We start from the raw sequence: 7303 nt of genomic DNA, 5'->3' as shown, positions 1-7303 counted from the left end.
AGCTCTCCAGCCCCTGCAGCTGCAAGACTCAGGACAAGCCTCCAGCTTGATGTGGAAAAGCCTCCAGCTTGATGTTTGATCCAGGAACTTTGGACTTGTCAGCTTCTATAAGTGTGTGAGCCATTTTCCTAAGATAAATTTCTCTATATATACATACATACATATATATGTGTGTGTGTATGTATGTGTGTGTGTGTGTGTGTGTGTGTATATATATATATATAAGCTTTACTGGTTTTGTTTCTCTAGAGAACCTAGTATAACCATATATATATGGTATAGCTGGAATGCTTCTTAGAAGTAAGGATGGTGAGACTTTGTCTTTTGTACTTTGGTCTTGTTATCAGAAAAGACCAGTCCTCAGAGAAGGATATCATACTTGGTAAAACAGAGTGTCAGTGAGAAAGAGGAAGACTCTCAACAAGATGGGCTAACACAATGGCTGCAACACTGGTCTCAAGCACAGCCCACTGTGAGGATTGTGAGGATGGTGCAGAATTGGGCAGTGTTTTGTTCTATTGTACATGGAGTCACTATGAGTTAGAACTGACTCAATGGTACCTTATAACAACATAATTATATTGTACTGTGTGACTGTCAATACTTGGACACATATATATTTGGCGCCAACAGCAAACTCCATAAGGTAAATATTGTCATCACCATTTTGCTGCTAGGGAAACTGGGGGAGAAGTTTAATGATTGGGCCTGAGGACACAGCTACCCATGGACCTTCAGCTCCCACCTTTTAGGCCAATGCTCTTTCTTTTATGACACTTTTCCACTCTCCTTTTGGTCCTGTGTGTCAATGAGGCAATCTAAAAAAATAACTGACACTGCTAACCCCAGTAGGAGGTAAGCATTTTCTCTTAGGCTTTCCTAAGGTCTTTCTGGAGATGATATCTTAAAATGGTCACTGGCATGGTAGGTGTTTTAGGCTAGAAGGGACATAATTCTATGTCTTTTAAGAGCAGTGAAGACAGTAAATAAATGTGTATCTTTTTAGGTGTCTCATATAGAATATTTGGGAACAAACCCATAGACTTCTGACTGTTTATAAAAACTGCTCAAGATAATAAGATTCTCCTATGATTTGACCAGTACACATGAAACTCCCTTACCAGAACACTAATAATTCAAGTATGGAATCATTTAGGATGTTTCTTGTGAAAAATGAGGTAATTAGTCTTACAAATTTCCTATTTTACTGGATTTGAGCAGCATATCTGTCACTGGAATAGTAGGAACCCTAGAGAACAGTTCTGAAGCACTGGGAGCTGGGCAGGGAAAGAAGAGCCCACAGGACTCAATAGGAATGTTTATCTACATGAGCCCTGTTCTAGAGTATTCATAGCAAACAGAATTGCTTACTGGGACTTCTGGTAAAGAGAAAGAAAAGAAGTCTTAAGGGATATTTCTGGAGTCTTATCCATTACAGGGTCAGTCACAGAAGCATTTGGCTTCCATTAAATTATTTAATCTCAGTAGTGTAACAGTCTATCAGTCAGGAAATCATAGTTTTCCTGAGCTCTAGACATAGACAAGCTAAAAACAACATTTCCCAGGCTTACTGAACCTGATGGTTCTGGATGCAGTAAGTTTGAGGCTATCCTCCTCCAATTTGGGGCATTTTTCTGCTGACAATCACTGAGTTCAAACTGTGGTCAAGCCTTTGTTCTGATACCACTCATTAAAGGTAAATGCTTGAAGTCTAAGATTTGGACTCTAGCCACTGAACCAACACTGTAATTGTTAATTCTGATTCTCTTGTTCTAAATGAATGTCTTGAGATCTTACTTGTATGCCTTGCCATGCAGTAAACTAAATAGAGTATATGTATGACAAATCTAAGCATTTCTTTAAATTTCAAACCAAGTCTTACAAGACCCTGCCAAAAACAAAACCATACTGAAAACATAAAACAAAACAAGGAATGGACAAGTATCATGAGAAATGGAGAGTTTAAAGTTCTTTTTCAATCCCCAACTAGAATTAACAAAAGGACAAAGAATAGAACAGAAGATAAAGGGCTTAAACAAAAAGAGAAGTAAGGGTCTTGATAGCAACACCAAAATAAAATTCAAGATAGTAAGAAATTAATTAGAATAAAAAAACAAAACAAAACCTTACCATCAAGTCAATTCCAACTCATGGATACCCCATGTGTGCACAGTAGAACTGCAACCCACAGGGTTTTCAAGGTTGTGACCTTTCAAGAGCAGATTGCTAGGACACTTTTTCTGAATTATCTCTGGGTGGGTTCAAACTGCCAATCTTCTGGTCAATAGTTGAGTGCTTAACTGTTTGTGCCACCCAGGGACTCCAACTGGAACAAAAGGGAGCTCTTTTTGTTTCTAAAAACTGCACAGTAATGACAAGGGGGAGATAGTATTTTCTCCTTCTTCCTGAGTACTTGCCTCCCTTGAAATAGTAACCTCCTTCCTTCTCAAAAGTATTAAGGATCAAGCCTCCAGAAGTGCTTCCTTTTGTTTCTTATTTGTTCCTTTCATACCTGCATCAAGTTATTTTCGACTCACAGAGACACTATAAAACAGTAGAACTGCCCTACAGGGTTTCCAAGGCTGTAAACTTTATGGAAGCAGATTACCACATCTTTCTTTGAGGGCGCAGCTAGTGAGTTCAAACTGCTGACCTTTCAGTTAGCAGTTGAATGCTTAACTACTATACCACCAGGGTGCCTGTTCCTTTCACAGGTGTGACTTATTTGATCAGTGAAATTAGAAAAGGATCATTGAGGATTTATAGGCTCCTCTCTTTGGCAAGCTCTCTTAGAGATGCCTACCTGAAAACAGCATGGGTTTTGTGTGGAAAGCTCCCTGAAACACAGAATAGCCCCATTAACATGTAGCTTAGGAGACATTCAGTCCCTCCCCACCCCAATGAACATATAAGTAAAACAGTGTGTTTGCTACGCAGGCACAGCTTCATGATATGCTCCCTAGCATGCTTTTCTAACCACACTGTGGTCTCTACCTCTGCTATATCCCATCTATGATTTATGACTGAATAGTTAAAATGAATGAGTAGCAGCAATTCTATTTTAACTGGAAATTCAAGCTAAATCCTCCAACTCAGTTTAGCATGCAGCAAAGCTGATAGGTCATCCCAAGCCGACTCTGAGTTTCTTTCTCAATAAGTTTATAAACTGGAAAGGAGCTATGGGTAATTAATACCCTCTAAACCTCCAAAAAAGGGGGCAATTAATTTTAATGAAAAAACATTAAATCAATATGTAAGGATACACTGAAAAAACTAAATTCTAAAAGGGAGAGTTAAAGTTATTTTTCAATCCCCAACTGGGAATAACAAAAGGACAAAGAGCAGAACAGAAGATAAAGGGCTTAAACAAATACAGTAAAACCTGCTAAAGGCAAAACCTGTGTAAGGCAGAAACCTGTCAGAGAGGAAAACTCAAATATTACCCACTAACACGAATGACAGAAAAGTGGTAAGACTACTCTTACAAGGTGCAAAATTGGTGAGACCTGGAAAAAACAAAGCAGGCTTGTCGAGTTCTGGCTTTTCTACGTTTCATTGTAATGAGAATCTGAATGCAAAGATATATTGAAATGTGTGCTCCACAACTGGCATACATACTACACAAAAACATTGTTCTACATTCTACTTTGGTGAGTAGCAACTGGGGTCTTAAAAACTTGAGAGCACCATGGAGACTATGGCCCCTAGTCACCCTCAGGCCTGAAGAAGCAGGAAGAAGTGGGAAGAGAGCTGTCACATTATAGGCATTGCAATAAATGTCATGAAACAAAAAGTGTATGAACTATTGTAGTGAAAATGAATTTGCACTGCAGACTCGCCCAAATTACAATAAATAAATAAATTAGCTTGAGAGCAGCTATCTAAGATGCAACTATTGGTCCCTCCTCGTCCAGAGCAAAGAAGAGTGAAGAAAATTAAAGACGCATGGAAACAATTAGTCCAAAGGTCTAATGGACCATAGGAACTTTAGTCCACATGACTTAGCCCAAAAGTAGATGGTGCCTGGCTACCACTGCCAACCAGTTGGAAAGGGATCAAAATTGGAGATCCTGGATAGAGTGGGAGAAAAATGTGGAACTCTAAATTATAAATGAGACCAGGCTCACTGGCCTGATAGAGACTGGTAAAACCCTCAAGACTATGGCTTCTAGTCACCCTTTGGGCCTGGAATTAAACTCACTCCTGTGGCTTCTAGCTAAACAACAGGCAGGCTTACAAGGTGAGCAAATACATTCCTTAGAACAATCAACCATGGGAGATGAGAAGGGCAGCATTTGCACAGGGAGACAGCTCAGAGGGCAGCAGTGCATGGGAAAGGACACAGGGAAAAGGTAACCACAGGGAGGACATGGGAAGAGAGCTGTTACATAGTGGGGATTGTAGTCAATGTCACAAAACAAAATTTATATGAACTGTTGGATGGAAAATGGATTTGCTCTATAAACTTTCACCCAAATCACACATACACAAAAAAAACCTTCACCAAAGAAGATATTCAGGCATCCAACAAACACATGAAGAAATGCTTGTGATCATTAGCCATTACAGAGATGCAAATCAAAACAATAATGAGGTATCATCTCACCCCAGCAACAACAGCACAGTTCAACCAGACAGAAAACAGCAAATGCTGGTGAGGGTGTAGAGAGACTAGAACTCTCATACACTATTAGTGGGACTGTAAAATGGTACAACCACTGTGGAAAACAGTATGGCGCTCCCTTAAAAAGTTGGAAATACAAATATCATTTGATCAACAATCCCAATGAACCAAACTCACCACCATCAAGTCAGTTCCAACTCATAGCAACACCACTGGGTTTCTGAGGCAGTAAATCTTTATGGAAATAGATTGCTCCATCTTCCTTCCACAGAGCAGCTGGTAGGTTTGAACTGCCCACCTTCTAGTTAGCAGTCAAATGCCTTAGGCACTGCACCACCAGAGCTCCATAAAAATCCCACTACTAGGAATATACCCTAAAGGAGTGAGATCTGGAACATGAATAGATACATGCACCCCCGTGTCATCATAGCATGATTTATAATAGCAAAGAGATGGAAACAACCTATGTGCCCATCAACAGATGAATGGATAATCAAACTATGGTACATACACACAATGGAATACTATGCAACATGAAATAATAAAGAAAAATCAGCAAATCATCTCATAACATGGATGAACTTGGAGGACAGTGTGCTGAGTGAAATAAGTCAATCACAGAAGGACAAATATAGTATGAGTCTATTTTTACAAAAAGTCAAGGAAAAGTTTACACAGGGAAGTAAATTTTCTTTGTTGGTTACCAGGGATGGGAGGAAAGGGGAACAGAGGGAAAACAGATAGGTAGTTAAGAGACATGTTTGATATGGATAAAAGGAAAGGCAATATAACAAAACCACGTGACTAGCACAATATCACTAAGAAAATGGAAGACATGGAATGGTACACAAGAGGTACAGACAATAAAGGCAAATACTGTTGCATATACAATATTGCTTTATCAGTAGTGGTGGTGGTGTTGTTAGGTGCCGTCGAGTCATCTCGACTCGTAGCGACCTTATGTATAACAGAACGAAATAATCATCAGTAAGTGCCTCAAGTCATCCTCACTTTCAGCAAAGTTGTGTCATCAGCATATCACAGGTTGTTAATTAGTCTTCTTCCAATCCAGATGCACCCTTCTTCACCATACAGTCCAGCTTCTCAGATTATTTGCTCAGCAGACAGATTAAATAAGTTTGGTGAAAGGATAAAATCCTGATGCACCCCTTCCTGATTTTAAACCATGAAGTATCCCCTTGTTCTGTTTGAACAACAGCCTCCTGGTCTATGTACAGGTTCCTGATGAGCACAATCAAGTGTTCTGGAATTTCCATTCTTCTCAATGTTGCTCATAATTTGTTATGATCCACACAATCGAATGTTTTTGATTAGTCACAAGTAAACATCTTTCTGGCATACTTTGCTTTGAGCCAAGATTCATCTGACATCAGCAATGATATCCCTCATTCCACATCCTCTTCTGAATCCAGCTTGCATTTCTGGAAGTTCTCTGTCAATACACTGCTGCAACCATTTTTGAATTATCTTCAGTAAGATTTTACTTGTGTATGATACTAATGATATTGTTTGATAATTTCCACATTCTGTGGGATCACCTTTCTTTGGAATGGGTACAAATATGGATCTCTTCCAGTCAATTGGCTGGGTAGCTGTCTTCCAAATCTCTTGGCATAGCCGAGTGAGTGCTTCCAGCACACCATCTGTTTGTTGAAACATCTCAGTGGGTATTCCTTCAATTCCTGGAGCCTTGTTTTTCACCAATTCCTTCATTGCAGCTTCGACTTCATCTTTCACTACCATTGGTTCTTGATCATATGCCACCTCCTGAAATGGATGAACATCAACCAATTCTTTCTGGTACATGACTCTGTGTATTCCTTCCATCTTCTTTTGATGTTCCTGAATCATTCAATCTATTGTCCATAGAATCTTTCAACATTGCAATTCAAGGCTTAAATTTTTTCCTCAGTTCTTTCAGCTTGAGAAATCCCAAGTGTGTTCTTCACTTTTGGTTTTCTAACTCTAGGTCTTTGCACATTTCAGTATTATAATTGACTTTGTCTTCTTGAGCTGCTCTTTGAAATCTTCTGTTAGCTCTTTTATCTTGTCATTTCTTCCATTTGTTTTAGTTACTCTCCATTCAAGGGCAAGTTTTAGAGTCTCTTCTGACATCCATTTTGGTCTTTTCTTCCTTTCCTGTCTTTTTAATGACCTTTTGCTTTCTTCATGGATGATGTTCTTGATTTCACCCCACAATTCCTCTGGTTTTTGGTCATTGGTGTTCAATGTATCAAATGTATCCTTTAGATGGTCTCTAAATTCAGGAGGGATATAATCAAGGTCATATTTTGGCTCTTGTGGACTTCTTTTAATTGTCTTTAGATTCAACTTCATCTTCCATATGAAAAGTTGATGGCCTGTTCCACAGTTAGCTCCTAGCCTTGTTTTGGCTGAAGATATTGAGCTTCTCCATTGCCTCCTGCCACAAATGTAGTCAATCTTATTCCTGTGTGTTCCATCTGGTGAAGTCCACTTGTATAGCCACCGTTTGTGTTGTTAAAAAAGGTATTTGCAATGAATAAATTGTTGGTCTTGCAAAATTCTATCATGTGATCTTTAGTATTATTTCTGTCACCAAGGCCAAATTTTCCAATTACTGGTGATTCTTGTTTCCAACTTTTGCATCCCAGTCACCAGTGATAATTAACACATCTT

Source organism: Orycteropus afer, unplaced genomic scaffold (genome assembly GCF_000298275.1).
Source record: "Orycteropus afer afer isolate SDZICR_OR568_19922 unplaced genomic scaffold, OryAfe1.0 scaffold00011, whole genome shotgun sequence".
In the NCBI taxonomy this organism is placed as follows: Eukaryota; Metazoa; Chordata; class Mammalia; order Tubulidentata; family Orycteropodidae; genus Orycteropus; species Orycteropus afer.
The sequence above is the reverse complement of the archived record's forward strand: the minus strand, read 5'-3'. Positions refer to the sequence as shown.